The 16,151-nt window shown below is 39.9% G+C and overlaps 1 protein-coding gene across 6 annotated transcripts in view; it reads right to left on the bottom strand.

Moving 5' to 3' along the window:
- The window catches only part of GREB1L (GREB1 like retinoic acid receptor coactivator), a 125,213-nt gene that overhangs the window by 70,054 nt on the left and 39,008 nt on the right, over positions 1 to 16,151 (bottom strand). For all 6 annotated transcript variants that reach the window (XM_033080560.2, XM_033080551.2, XM_033080581.2 and 3 more), the window contains one exon: positions 957 to 1,060. The gene's annotated coding sequence lies outside the window, so the exon portion shown is untranslated. The remainder of the gene's footprint in view (positions 1 to 956; positions 1,061 to 16,151) is intronic.

The raw sequence follows: 16,151 nt of genomic DNA, 5'->3' as shown, positions 1-16,151 counted from the left end.
GGTTTTAGGATGCTGCTCCTTTTACTAAGTAACAAAATACACCCCAGGGTGTCTCATTGACCGCACTCAGCTGTCCTTTGACCTCTGCAATTGTTTAGCCTAACTTCAGGGCCACAGAATCTGCCTCCCCCCCATCAAAAAGGCTAATGTTGCTTCCTCCTAGCACCTGGCAAAAGCAAAATCCTAGAGGTTCCCCCCTCTTCCAGATTTATACCACGTTCCAGATGTTGCCAAGCAGAATGTTCCTGCAGGCAGGTTTTTTGGGAGCCCAGAAGCGCCACTCAGAACCTGGGCTGTGGCCATGACCCCCTTGCTCCGCTCAGGGCTGCCCTTGCCCCCAGGGATACAGCAGGTCATAAAGCAGGAATAGATCTTCAGCCTTCTGGGGACGCTGGCTATTTAAATGCAACAAGAAACTATGTGAGCCCAATATTGTGTACTGAGGCAAGCCTCCCCCCTCTCAGAAGTCAGGGGAAAAAAAGACGTGTGAGAATCTCAGTTGGAAGCACAAATCTATCCCAATCATTACAAAGATCTGCATTCTTCTTCCCATTTGTTTTAAACCCTTTGAGAGGACAAATAAACAAACAAACATTCACCCTCCAAGTGCATAAAACATATATTTAGCTAGTTGCTTAGGTATTTGCAGAGCCTCTAAGTAAAACAACAGAAGATTGTTACAGCTTCAAAAGAACTGTCATTAAATAATGAAGTTGACCTCATTATGGGTATATAAGAAGAAAGTGGAAGTGCAAATTAGCCCTCTGTTGAAGGCTTTTTGATTATATGAACTGGATTTCATGATTTTTTTAAAGACCCTGGACATTTTACATGCCTGAATCAAAAATAAAACCGTTATTTGAAGTCCACACTGCTCCTAAAATGCAGTCAATGGAAATGAAAGCAGAGATGCTGATCACAAACATACAATGTACTAGGAAAGGCAAGTACGGTACCTTCTCAGATTCCTTTTAACCTATTTGAAATGCAGTCATGATTAAAGGATGCAGCTAAGAGTTTGTGAAGCCTTGCTGCAAAGTTGTTTAAAACTCCTGAACACCTGAAAAATAAAAAGGGAGAAAAAAATCAGAATGACTCATGTCAGCATATTGTTTATAGCAAGACAAAAAACCCTTCCTGTGGAAACCTGGTCTAGAGTGAAAAAGGAGGGCCAATGACTTTACAAAGCACATTTTTCTTTAGAGAAATACTTGGCTTAAAGTGCTTGGTTGCTTCTCTACATTCTACCAGAAGTACAAACTTAGAATTTGCACATTTTTGGTGCTGAAGTCACTATACGACAGATAAGAAATTTATCACGTTAATATGATAAAATTAACTGTTGCAGAAACATTAAAAAAAAAAAAAAGACATTATGCAGAAGTAATTCTTTACTAATCATAAAGAAACAAACTAAATGGGAGAGCAGTTATCTATCCTGGAGATCAATGCTCAAAATTAAATCAGAATTAGCTGCCTTTCCATAAAAGTATTGAAGTGAAAACATTACTAATAGAAATTGCATTTTATCGAAGAAAATACACCTGGAATACCCCAAGGAATGGCAAAAATGGTGTAGTAAGCAGCAAGCAAAAGTGTAACTCCTAAAATACCTAGGGCTGTACAGAACACCGATTAACATCAGGAAAATCTTTAAATTAAGTTCTCACTGAGTGGACTTTGACAAGACTCTCTTAGGCAGACAAGCTGGCTTGGTTTCTCAGTAGCAACAGACCATATTTTGCCAAAAGATTTAAAGGAATTTTCCCTGACGCTCACAAATAGGATTTTAAGGCTTAAAGCAGGGACTACAGGCCCAGGCCCAGCAAAACCAGAACTCAGCTGTACACCCAGAATTCAAACTCCAGGTTTTAAAATTAAAGGCCTTAAAGCTCCTCTCAATTTTAAAAACCAGCCTGTTCAAGAGAGCAGCTGTAACCCTCTCCTCTGGCTCAAGGAAAGGTTTTGGGCAGGTTATAGGGTTCTGAAGAGAGGCACCAAACAGCTCTACAGTCAGGGACCACCGATGCACGGCGCATCCCCGGCACGCCGGCCGCGGCTCCAGCACAGATGGACAGCAGGGATAACACAGACAACTCCTGGCCAAACTGTAGGGCTCTGCACAGACTCCAGCGATTGCAGAATGCCAGTAATCCAATTCCAACAGCTCCTGCCTCTGAAATTGCTATTTTTCAGACACGTGCTGAACATTTCACCTGCTAGTAATGACATTTTTGTATTTTCTTCTAATTACACTCAAAGCTAAGACCTTTGGCCCTAGGCCACAGACCTCTATTCAGGCTGCACACATTCTCTTAAAGGCCCTGAGCCTTTGTTGTCACTCTCTGTCTTTCATCTATTATTTACATCCATTGAGAAGAGAGATACTCCACCATTTGTGAAGCTTTAAAGCTTCTAATCATCTTAATTTCTTCGCCTTTCAACCAGTGCTTCCCCTTATGGACCAATGCCAACAGTGTGACAAAATAATTTTTCAAGCCAAGATCCTCCTGGACCCTTCCCAAACCTTGACACACACTGGGCTGTGAGTGCCTTTTGTCCTTTGCTGGCTGCTTTTGCAAACACAGACCTTTGCTCAGCTTGGGGGTGGGGGGTATGGATCTGCCTGTCAGTGCATTCAAGGGAGCTTTCTTGGGGTTTGTGTAGTTTTGCACCATTTCTAACCCTGTAAAATCGAACTCAATTAGTCCAGCTAAATCAGAAATGCTGTAGGGAACCTTACCTCTTTTAAAAATATTAAGTACCTTCTGAAATACCATCAACTATAAATTTTTAAGTTTCTATTTTTTTTCCAAAAGCTAAACTGCTGATATGCTGATTTGGTTTTTATACTGTTACATGCCCACTCAGGACTGACAGATTGTCCCACAATATTTAAGAAATACAAACCCATAAACTGTTTTCCTGATTATTGACAACATTAATTTGTCCTGACCATAGGACATAATGTGAAAAAAAAAAAAAAAATTTCATCTTATGTTCAGGTCCTCTCCTTCTTATCCTCCTTTATTTGCAAATGAAATAGGAAACCAATCAACAGCATTTTTGCCAAGATGTGGAAGATCTCTTCAGAATTCATCAGCCACCAATTTTCATTACCAAGACCTGTGAGATCTGCTAACATGATCCACATCTTGGCTCTTTTACTCCACTATGGTCTGGCTTACTTTTGATTTTTAACAGTACTTCCTTGTGGTCTGTCCCCTCTGAAGACCCCCAACCCCCATCTCTTTTCTTATTTTTACCATTTGCTTCAACTAGCAGTTCACTTGAGACCCATCCATCTTACAATGCCTAAAGTGACAGATGCTCTCAGGAATGACCATACTGTTGAGTGAACAAAAGATAACATCACCTCTAGGAACTCAGGGAGAAATACAACTTCAACCCTGAGACACGGTTATCCTGGCAGACACAGCACCATAAACCTCTCTCAAGTGAAAAAAAACCAACCAACAGCTGTGGGGAAAAGGAATCTGACACAATTACAAGCCAAAAAGAGTATTTTTTCTGTCCTAAGCTGTAGATAGTGGTGTTGGTGACCTTTTTACTTTATTTTTTTCCTCCCTAATAATCCATTGAAGAATTTTGTAGAATTTACCTGTGATAAAATCAAGAGGCAAAGAGAGAATGGAGAAATTTCACACAAATACTGTTTCAGGACCCCTACAGACTTGAATGAAGAAAGAAGGCACTTTGGAACAGCTTCCGTAGAAGGTCACACAAGTCCTTTGCCAAAACACAGACATTACCTTGTTAAAATCTACACATCCTACAGACCAGCTGTTGCTCAGTTAAATTCCACAGGAATTCAGAATCATTGTGCAAGCCTGTGCCCTTGACAAATGCATACTGTAACCAGAGTAAGATTATTTTAATGTCACAGCTGCTTGATAAATCTGTAATCTGCAAGTAACAGCCCCTCAGTGTTTTGACATTTGAGCATGCACCACTTAAAAAAAAATTAAATTAGAATGATAGATTTTCCAGCCAACACCCACATATCCCTGAATGATGCCTGTTCCTAAACAAAAATCTGCCCTCTGTGCCCGTAAGACTAAAACTAAGAACTGCTGATTTGAAATACACCCAAAATTCTCCATCCAGTCAGTGGAACAGGACTTGCTGAAGAGTCCTGGGTGGTAGAAAACATTACTTTAAAAAAAGGAAATGTTATATTAGCTTCTTCCAGTGTCACATTTGCAAAGGTGACACCAAAACTGCTGAGAACACCTCTTCTACAGTGAGATACAAAGAATTTCCCTGTCTTTCCCAGTAAAGCTTTAAACAGCATCTCATGCTCAGTTTTCAAACACTGCATGAAATAATGACCATTACAGTACAGGAGACTGAGAACATGTGAGTTTTATGGATGCAAAGTTAGAGTTGCAAAATAGAAGACCATGATGGGGGCCTGATAACCAAACATCTTCTATCCAGTGTAAAGTCAGGGAAAAATCAACATGGACTTCTTAAGATCTATTTATTGATTGTATTTAGCCATATTTATTAATTTGTGATGAGTTATGATTTTAAGTCCCTATTCTGATGTAGAACGTTTCTGCTGTGCTCTCACAGCACATCACAATCAAACCACCAGACTGTAAATACATAAGTAAGGTATAAATACACCATTTTAAGATATAGGCCATTTTACCACAGTATGCCATTCTGCTGTACCATTTTGGACATCCAACACACAGAAATTAAACTAACAACTAGTTTGGTCCTTCCTAAAGAGGATCCCAGCTCTGGGCCTCAGACACCTTTAGAGCTCCTCTCCTAATCTGAGCCACCAAGTGATCTGAGACACCGAAATCTTTGATAAAATCCCATTCAGTTGGGAAAAACACGAACAGGAAAATCTACAGAAGATCATTACTGGTATATGATTGAAAAAGTTTTATGCAAGACTCTGCTTTCCACCTCCTATCTCAGCAATTGGCAGGGTTCAAGGCATACTGCAACTACCAAGAAGAAAAGAAATGAGAAAATTGACTCTGGGGGATGCACCAGCACATCCTTGAGTGTCACCATGTCCAGAACAGCTTTCTGAAGCTCCTTCCAACCCAAATAAATCGAAGAAGCAAATAATGAAGTCTGCACTTTACATCCGCACAGGAAAAAGATCTTGAAAGTATGTAATGCTTTCACCCAAAATACTTGAAGATCTTGCCATCAGATATGGATGAAAAAGTAGTAAACTGCATCCTGCCTTATAAAATCTGTACTCTGCACTCAAATGGGCATCTTATCAAACAGCCAGCCCTTACACATTTTATTTCCAAACATTTATCACAGTAAAGAGAAGTGTTTATAGTTAATATGCAATCCATCTTCTGCAAGCTGCTGCTTTTAAACAAGACAAAATGTGAGGTAAAAGGTCAAAACTACTAGAAAGAGCCTTGAATAAAAACTCTGATATTACAAGCATTTTGTTGGAAGAGGCAAGGTGTAAAATAGACTACGGGACCCAAACTCTGTATGGAATAGGGCAGGCCAAGGGTACTGATCCAAACAGCAGTGAACAGTATCAGAACCATCAGTATTAAAGTGTTTGGTGACTCCAGACTGCTTTGAAAATCTCTCATCTAATGAGAGTCACATTTTCCAATTGAAGCTGAACATTTTTACAGGCATTTATGTAAAATCAGTTCTCATTCAATGCAGTTGTAACAAGGAATGATTAAAAAATTGATGATAAACTTTCAGGTAACTTCTGTCATTACCATTAAGTTATTGACACTGAAACATGACCTTGAAATGACAGCTTCATTAATGCAAGTTTTACCAGGGAAGGTTTCAAAAAGCCCTGATTAAATTAACTACTTTTAAACACAATAGAATCAATATGTATGCAGAGAATGTACACCCCCATGGCAAGTTCTGCTTGCTTGATTGATCAAAAACAAAAAAATCCTGTGGCTTTCCAGATCTCAGCTGGTGCCAGAAATCCACACAGAAAAAAAAAATCCATCTAAATGAAACTCTGAAAAGGTTTACCCTTCACCAGTCTATTTGCACTTCAAAAACTCCTTAAGTCCTTCAGCTAAACCCCAGGGTTGAACCATTTCAAAAATGAGAGGGGGATGGCCATGATTTATCTTCCTTCTGTGCTGTGGACAGAGCTGTAAAATCTGCCTGCTGGTGTGTCTGTGTGCTACAGGCTTCTTTTAATGAACCTTGGATATTTACCCATTTTAGAAATAACTCTGCTCAATGCCTTACCGCCCTTTATTTCCTTCAATCAGACACAAGTACTATACTTAAAGCAAAATTTTGATTTTTGGGCACTGGCATGCAAGGTGATGAAACTGAATCTGCAAAATGGCCAAGCATCTGAAATAAGCATTTTAAAGGAAAATATACCAGATCTTATTTGTACCTGTAAGGACTGTCTGTTGCCTCAGTGAATTTGTGCTCAGGGAACACTTGTTTAACAATCTAATTTAAGCCTATCTCCCATATTTACTAGTAACAAACACATTTTTAGCAATAAGCTCAAATAATTTTCTGTTTGTAGATAATCAATGTGTTAGGTCACCCAGGATGCATTTTCCAAGCTTCTGTACTTCAAGATATATTACCAATAGAAGGAAAATGGAGATTTCATGGGTCACAAACTTCTGCATCATGAGGACCTTCAGTGCTGCTGCCAGCCTAGTAAAACTCAATCGATACACTCTTGCTTTATTTGTCCACTATTAAAACCCCTGCACCTGAATTTCTATGGGGTTATTTTTTCCTGAAGCAAAAAAATAAAACAATTCAACAATTATACTGACATCCTTTGAACAAAATTTAATGCTGTGACATTCAGTTTGTATATTAAAAAACATAAACACACACATATAATATAAAAATCCTACAGCACTGACACCACAGAAGCGCACAAAGCCAGGGTACTGAAATATGTTTGTGTACTTCAACTTTCCTAAAGTTTTCTTCTACTCTTAAGACCCAACTCTATAAACCACATATCACTGGCACACCTCTTACCAATCTAAATTCTTCAGATTTGATAGACTTGCTCTCAAGGTAAACAACAATAAGAATAGAATCAATATTAACTATTTTTGCATGGAAAGGGCCCATTTATTTCCAAAGTATTATGCAGATTTTGCTTTTATCACAGATTTTTTCTCTTCCATTCTAAAACAACAGAAATGGATGAAAAGTATGTTATGAAAAATATAAAAAAATTTGCACATCCTGCCACAGTAGGTTGAGTCTTAATGAGACTAGAGTGAAGCTTTAAAAACATTGACATTGTGCTTGTTTTTGTGCAAGCAAAATACTGGCCCTAACAAAACTGCAGGACTAATCTGGGAAAAAAAAAACAACCCCAACCAACCCTAATCACTCTATTAATCCCCACTCAAATCCACAAGGATACTTAAGTAAGAGGTTGTGGATATAAGAAGGAATGGCATCTTACTCAGCATCTGACATGCTACTCAACTTAACTCCTCAGAGTCTGAAACTCTCCTTTGCTCCAGGAAAAGAGCCGAAGATGTTTTAAGAAAATATCCTCTTTTGTGCATATGCTTTTCATATCAAAAAACCCTCTCCAGTTTAATTTGGTTTTTTTACAAAAACTGTAATAAAATATTTATTTGACTATGTCCTTCATTGGCTCAAATTTGTAAGACTGTGCTGAGAGTGTTTATAAACTTGCACCTTCTCCTGGTGTGCTTGTGAAAATTTAGGATTCCAACTGCAACCTCATTAGCAAAACATTTCAACTGCCCTACATTAGCCAACATTTCCTATTTTAATAGTTAGAGTTTTCATGAAGGTTGAAGTTTGTCTCTTTTTACCACATCCCCTACTACCAAAAACAAGCTTTGTATAATATGTATTGTAAAAAAGAAGTTGTCGAGTATTTCTGTAGCCATCTATTTTTTCCATACTTATTTATAGTTCCTGAGAGAACCCCAAATGGACACACCGGTCAATAGGATTTGGTACTTCTATTTCAAGCAAAGTAAATGTCACACAGCCAGGTAAACCAACTTTAGAAACTGAAGTCCAAGCAGACAGAAGAAAAACACCATAAAACAGAAAAAAAAGAATCTGGAAAAACAAAACACCAATAAGAAATACCCCGTGGATTCATTAGCAACCAGGGTGGCAGGCTTTCCTCTAATTCCCTTTAAAAGCCCATGACTACCTGCAGAGCCTGGGAGTGCAAATCACATTAGTGGAGCCACCAGATGACCAAAGAAAGCACTGGAGGCCTGGTGAAACCAGTAAACAAAAGGCAGCATTCCAGCTGAATGCCGCTGCTAGAGTCAGCATTGTAAGATGCTTGGATCTGATAACCCAAAAACCAGATTAGCTGCAGGCAACAAAAGAGTAAAATGAGAAACAAAGGGGTCATTTTGACACATGAAGAAATAATTTCCATTAAACCATCTTGAGTTTGCTGTGTAGTTATAAAAACTGCTCCTACTTGAAGTGACATTTGAAGCAATGAAGCTGTGACAGTGCAGTGTCTTGGAAAAGCTCCTGAAATAACACATCCTTGAACACCATATAATTTAAAGAGGCAAACTGGCCTCTCTGTCTTTGAATCTTTATGACATTTTAAAGGTCTAATAATGATTTTTAAATCTGTTGTACACATTTCAGTTAGAAGACTTAACGTGGCTAGGCTTGAGGAAAAGATTAATACATTTTATCTGTATTTAAAAGTTTCCTGCAGAGAATGCACATATCACAATATTCTCATGTAATTATAGAAGAAGACTGCCTTCTCTCCCCAGTCCCCATCTCCTCATGTGTGAGTCTCACTTAGTGTCAATGCAGGAAAGAATCATATATTCCTTATCGGAAGCTTGAAACAGGATTTTTATCCTGAAGAAACTCCAGGCATACTATAATCACAGGATCAAACTGCAAAACTTGAACACAAAAGTCTGTGAATATGGAGACACCAGAGAGAGAAAAGTCAAAACCTTCCAGGGTAAAATTGGAAAATTTGACACAATTTTGTCTTATACAATTAAGAATTCTATACACTCAAAGCCAAAAAAAGTCTTTTCTTTCTCCACAAGACAGTAAATTCAGTAAATTGTCCTGCTATGAAATATTCACAAGGTAGAAGAAATTTCTGAGGAATGCTGTGGTATAGAGAGAACATTTCAGCTTGCTAGCTTTGCTCTTGTTGCTAGCACACAACACAGAAACCTGACACACAGTGAGGGAATGAGACTTCCTGGAACACCACACTTTTTCCCTGGGTTTTGAACACATACAGCAACTAAACCTGTTAGCATCAGTAAGGATGGGATCTCACATACAAAGCCTATCTATCCACAGCCAACTGATTTCTCTCTGACAAATGCAGAGAAAACAGACCCAGAAAACCCACCTCAGCAGAGTTTGGTGGGGACAGAGTAAAATGACAACCTGCAACTGTGTCCAGACACAAATATATGGTATGCATTGACCTGGAAGTAAGTTGAGGTTCAGTGAAAGGCTTGTCAGAAAAAGCTTTGCAAACACCTTCTGCTACTTGGTGAATTTTTCAAAATACACAGCCATTAAACACATCTGAAAGGGGAAAGGCATAATGAAGGCCTCTAATTATAGAATATGGCCATTTCAGAGGACATCAGAGCCCAAAAGACCATGGTATGGAGTAGATACTGTGCATATACAGTTTTTCCCTGATTCCAAACCATTCTGCTCTGGAGTATTACCATGGTATCCATGCTGCTTCTAGTATTTTTGCCACATACATGATCCAAGAGAAAAAGGTGGATGGGCAGCAGACAGAAAGAGTAGAAGCCCCTCTTCTTTTACTGTTCTTTTAATGATACCTTCTTATCCAAAACAGCACTCAGGCATAAACACACCTTTATAAATCCACAGAAGGAAAACGTGAAAGGTGTGAAGAACAGTCAAGAAAAAAAGAGATTTTGAAAAGAAATATGACTTGTGGCCAAAATGTCCACACATACTGTTGTATATCTGGCTCATCTTGAGCCCTTATACTGAGGAGATTCAGCCTATCACCATTCAAAGAAACTTGTGTTTGTATTTATAGCAATCAGAGATGGATGCAGCTAGTAATCACATAAAATCATCCACTTTAATGCAGCTGACCTTTGTACTGCAAAGAGAAAACAACATGCTTGGTAGTCATGAACAGCTGGATTATGGTTAGTGATTTTACACAGTATCTTTCTAGTAAGAAACTCAGAGCACACTAAGCAAAGAAGCTGATCAGTTCTGAATATTAGAAAAATTTTACATATTTAATATGCACAGACCCCCATGTTTCAATTACAAATGGCTTTTCCAAGCCAGGCTATTTATTTCAAGTTGTGTTGCCCAAGTTCCCCCATCACTAAAATATTCCAGAAAAACAGAAACTCCATCAGGGCTTGCTGTTTATCTTGCTGTTTGCTGTTCCCTGTGCAGAAAGACACAGTATGGCCAGACCTTCCTAAAAATGCTAATGTTGAGAGCTTTCCTCTCTTTGAGGAATTCTAGTTATTTCTAGATAGGGGCAAGCACCTGACTCACAGGTCTTCCCTTAGCTGGGAATGCCATGGACCCAGTTCTGGGCAGTTGACTGAACACCTGGGAGGCTGAAGGAACTGGTTTCTTGTTCCTAAGGTCATTCAGCAGGGCTAGCACAAGATCTCTAGGAAGAGCCCCACATACACAGAAAAATTGATGGGCGCCTTACAGACCTGGTAGGAAAACCACCAGGGCATCTTCACTACTCATGCTGATCTCCACGACTGCACTCTGAGTCCAGGTCTTTTCTCACATCAAAAGTGATTTTGTTGAGAAGCTCTCTACATGAAAACTTGCACAACTCCCAGACAGTTTCCTTGAGCACAATTTTGGACCACAAATATTGGACAACAGAATAGTTATCCCAGTAGAGTAGAAACCATTCATAGAGAAATCATGTCTAATCCAGACACTGCTTGCCATGTTAGAAGTCCAGGAATATATTACAAAAGTGGCTATTGAAGCATTCTACCTTCAAGGTGGGAAGAGAAACCAAGCTGCTCTTTAAACAATTAAAACAGAAATCTAGCACAGAGAAAGAGACATGAAAAGACCCAGCACTGTGAAAGAATACTGTTCTGCATTCACAAGGATGAGACAGTTGCTAATGCTTTTACTCAGTCCTTCCACATCTCCAGTGCTCTGGCATGAAGAGAAAGGGGAAAAAATGGCCAAGGGGGAAAAAAAAAGGCCTTTCAGAAAGAAGAATTTCATAAGAAAAGTAAATAAAAAGAGAATACCTTGTCCTCTCTCACACACACTGAAGTAGAGAGATCTTTTCAAGACTCAGGAAAAAAGAAAAGATCATTCAATTTTTCAAGTACAGGAGAGAGCAACAGATAGAAACAGTGCTGAGGAACTCTCTCTGCTTGTTATTATAAACCTGAGAGTCTGATAAAGGTGGGCTAAGGAGGATAATGGCATTTTCTTCTCAGGACATCATAACCACCTTACACTGAGCTTTTCTGAATGAAGCTGACTTTCCTATAGACTGGTACAGGGCTCTATTTTTATCAGGGCTTCTTCAGAAACTAACTCAAAATGAAAGCCCATACAGAAAGATCCTGAAAAAGACATTCATATTCCCACCAGTTGATTATTGCACAATAATCACAAGTGTATAACAAAACATATCTTAAAATAATCTAATCCTCTCTACAGCTCTGACTTGCTCTAAAAGTCCCCCCATCTGTCCCTCTCTTCTTTCAAGGGAAGAGTCTCCATTTCTGCTAAATGTATTGATTTTCAAGGCCATACCCACACCCCAATCCATAAAGAAAACAAAATGGAGTGAAAAAGTGTCTTTCCACAGGATGCAAAAGGAAGACAGTTTCTTGCTCCTCACTTAAATCTATTGTTATTGCACAGGCATCTTCAGAGGGTAGGTAGTGTAAAGGCTATACAGGCAAAAAAAAAAAAAACCAAAACCAAAAAACCATGAAAAAACTGGCTTCAATGCCTGTCACCCTTGAAATTCCTAACGTGACAACAAGCAGTACTTCCCCACCATATCCTCCACACTTCTGATGCCTTCCAGAAAGCCTTTTTATCTGATGCTGTGAACAGACTCCTGCTGTAGATCTGAATGCCTAGGACTGAAAGTACTGCACAAATGACAGAGAGTTGGGGAAAATGAGTGGTTGAGTATAGAAAGAAATGGAAAATCAATTCTCAGAATGCTATCTTTGCTTCAGTGCTTCTGTTTGGCCTCCTCCTCCCACACTTGCTCTCATCCCTTGCCAGCTTCCTATTTTACCAGCTCTTTTCCTTGCTACCCACTAGTGAAGGAAGCAAAATTTACCAAGATCATCTTTCCTCTCCTTGTGCATTATGTGACTGTCTTAAGAGTATTGTCTGGTTTACCCCGGCCTAGGTTTGGCTGTCATCTACAAACACAGCTATTCTTTCAGCCTTTTCTGCTTTCCCAAGTATCAATTCTCATCCCATCTAATGACAGGGTTTGAGAGAAGCACATTTTTCCCATGGAAACTCTGAGAAAGCAACAGAAAGATGAAAATTACAGTGTATGAAGAATAAGCAGACATATCTTTTTAAAAAGCAGGGGCCAGCTGGATAGCAATTCCAGATAAGATTTAAATAAACATACGTGGGAGGTAGCAGGAAAGGCAGTTGGTTCCTCATGCTCAGACGCACACAGGTAATGACCTCTGTCTCTTGCTCTCCCAAAGCTAACAATGCTGGTTATTGCACTCCTCCAGTGAGCTCTGGAAAGGATCCAGTGCACTACTGATTACATTTCATCCACAGTTAGTTTAACCTTTGAAACATGGCAGTCAGTGGCAGTGAGCAGGCCAGCACATAAGGTCAGCTCAACCTTGTTGGTCCCAGCATTCTCCCAGTGTTTGCACAGAAAACAAGTCGGTGATCAGGGATTCCTACCCTGTAAATACAAAAGGCTCAACAGGGACTGTGCCAGAATGCTGATTTTATTGCAAGGTGTCATTCATGGCCATTAATCTGTCAAGACAAAGAATACAGGTTCTCCTTTCTCAAAAAACCAAAATAGTATCAGACAAAAACAGTTTCATTTAAGAAGAGAGAGATGTGACTGATCTACTGTCAGGTAGCAGGCAAATGTTGCACATTACTCCTCCATGAATAGAAAGAAAAAAAATACAGAAGAGAAAATAAGTACGCTCTGAAATAATGGTGAGACAACTAGGTCAGCAAGTATAACAGGAACACTTTGTGCTCAAAGGAAAGCTAAAAAACCAATTCCTGTTCAATTGCGCATTTTTCTCAAGTTATTCCTTTCCAGAACAACCTCTTTTGAAGCTCACTTTTTATCTGCTGTACACCCAATTTTAAAATGAAAAAAACAGCATCTTCAATTACGTTGAACTCTACATAAAAGTATAGGACTTAGCAAGACCAGATACGCTTATCTCCTTCTAAATTTTATTTATTTATTTCTACATTTTAACAAAGCCTTTAGTCTTAGGAAAACATATGCAAAGGGAAAACAACAAAGATATTCCTGGATTTAAAAAGCTTTTAGTTAGTTATTTAGAACTTAGAGATTAAAAGCATTTTTAAGGTATTCAAATGGGGAAAAAAATCTATTTTCCTCAGAAACAACTACCCTCTCACATAATAACAGCAATGAGGATTTTTTTAGACATGCTTAACTATCCCTTGGAGCATGTGCACTTGGATTTTTAATTATTTGTTTTTGTGTGGATGGCTCAGGGAGCACAGGCTTTTCAAGAGCCACTAGGAGGTGAAGAAAAGGTCATTCTACCAGAATTCATTTTCTCTTAAATTCTCAGAGTAATGCTGCTAAAAAGAGGCAACAACAAAACCCATAACCTCTTCCTCTCACTATTAGCATTTCCTAAGGCTCTCTCAGCTATAACACAGCAATATCTTTGGTTATACCCTCTCACCTTTTCATCTTCCTCCAACATGAGTTTTAACACAAATGCTGCCAACAGACCTGTTAAGTGCAGGAGCTGGACTAGACCTCCAGACACCTCTTCCAGCCACACGTCAGCACTGCCACAAGCAATCCACTTGCCCACGAGCTGCATCTGTTGCTGCTCCAGAGGCAAGGCTTCCCCTCCTGCTTCCATTCCCACCACTGCAAATCCCCACCATTAGGCACAAACTGGAAACCTTGCCCCTGGATTTTCCTGGAGGCAAATCCAGGCTCCTTCAAAGTAGGCAGAAAGCTATGTGGGCTTGCAAAAAGTAGCAGCATCGAAGTTTACTGTGCTGAAGTAATGTTAATTCTTGTACTTAGAGCTGGAAATAGGATGCTGCTTTAAAAGCTCACAAACAAAACAGAGCCTTTGGAAAATCCTGAGTCTTGCTCTCTGAACTTGCTCCCTCCCAGCCCTTCTCACCTCCCCACCCCCATGAGTCTCTAAAAGGGCCTGCACCAAAGTATGCAGGTAAAGCACAATACACTTCTCCAACAGTTTGTGCTCCCTTGGAGCTGGCAGTATATTATATATATACAGGGAGAGATGCTGCCCTGACCTACAGATTGGCTGCTTTCCCAGGCATCCACATGAGACAACAGGCCACACAAAGGAATACAGTTATCCCCAGTGCACAGAGAATACACTGGATGACACTGGATAACAGGAAAATCCAATTCCAGAGAGTGGTACCACAGAGCAGAGATGATTAAGCAGCTGTCGTGGCAGCAGCAAGGTCAGGTCAGAATCAGGGTGAAAAAAAAAGCCCTTCCCAGAGCAGGGCTGGTGCTGGGGCAGCAAATGGCCACCTCTGGCTTGGAGAAGGTTCTTCCACCCTGGCTCAGGAGCTGTCTGGGTGAGCTCCATGTGGCCACACTTCCACTCCTGCAGCCAAAATGTCTCAGCATATTCACAAGCACCACGCAAGTGAGATGGTGCCAGGGAAAGGGGACCCAACAAGGCTCACCAGTGTTGGGCTGGCCCTGGATCAAGGTCAGTTGCCCCTGGATCAAGGTCAGCTGCCCCATTAGGCACTGGAGTGGACATCTCAATAACAAGGGGGCAAAAGTGGCAGATAACAGAGAGAAAAAACCCTCGTGGTTTGGGGTTTTTTGAGGGCCTTGAAAGAAAATATAAAGACCTTAGGTGTAACACTATAGAGACAAAAAATATGCCAGCAGAGTAATGCAAAAAGAAAGGTAAGACAATCAAGGTGACAGAAAACAATCGCCACACAGACCAGGCACAAGGAGCTATCTGGCCAGTGCAGTGAACCTGGTCCTGTTGTGGTGAAGGTGGAAGTTTGGACTGTGGTATTTCCCTCTCCAAATGAAAAGGTAACACTGGTAGGTCAGATACCTTACACAGGACACAGCCATGGTACGGGTGGCCCATGCATAGAGGCAGAGAAAGACACATGACAGAGGAGCAGGAGCTAAAAATCCTGGAGGAGATGCCAGAGAGAGAGGCCAATATATCAGCTCCAGCCCAGGAAGACCAGTGATTCACTTTATGGCCTGAAAGCACTTCCCGCCAAAGTTCACACAGGAAGATAATGGCCCCCTCAAATGAATTTATGCAGATGGCAGTTCACTTGTGAGAGATTAAAAAGAGCCACTTCCATTTTAAAATGAGAACACTCGAGGTCCTCAGCAGACAAGAACAAACAAAAAGCCAGTATCAATATGTGACCAATTTCTGCTCATGCCTGTTGTCTGATTTTAGTGGGAGTTTACACCACCAGACCTACACAGCCCTGGTAGTCCAAAAAGGCACGTGACTATATCCCATTAAATCTCATACCAAGTCCATATTTCTCAAAAGATGCAAATGAAAAACTTGTGGATAGTGCAGGCAGATGTTCCTGAAATGTAACTTCTGAATTAAAAACAAACACTCCAAAATAGATAACTGCTAAAATAATGTGAACCCAGATACTTCAAGAAAAAAGTACTTGTGAGGTAAATTACATTTTTTCTCTTGATTTAGATTAAATCCCCACTTTATTAATGCTAAGCCTCAGTAAGACTGAAAAAAAGATGCTTCAGAAAGTATTTTGCCCAGTCTATTAGCTAGTTTCCTGCATCCTTCTCACATGAACTTGTAATCCTTGATAAGGATTACACATGTACAAATAAAGTTTTAAGATTAAAA

This window comes from Catharus ustulatus, chromosome 1 (genome assembly GCF_009819885.2).
Source record: "Catharus ustulatus isolate bCatUst1 chromosome 1, bCatUst1.pri.v2, whole genome shotgun sequence".
In the NCBI taxonomy this organism is placed as follows: Eukaryota; Metazoa; Chordata; class Aves; order Passeriformes; family Turdidae; genus Catharus; species Catharus ustulatus.
The sequence above is the reverse complement of the archived record's forward strand: the minus strand, read 5'-3'. Positions and strand labels throughout refer to the sequence as shown.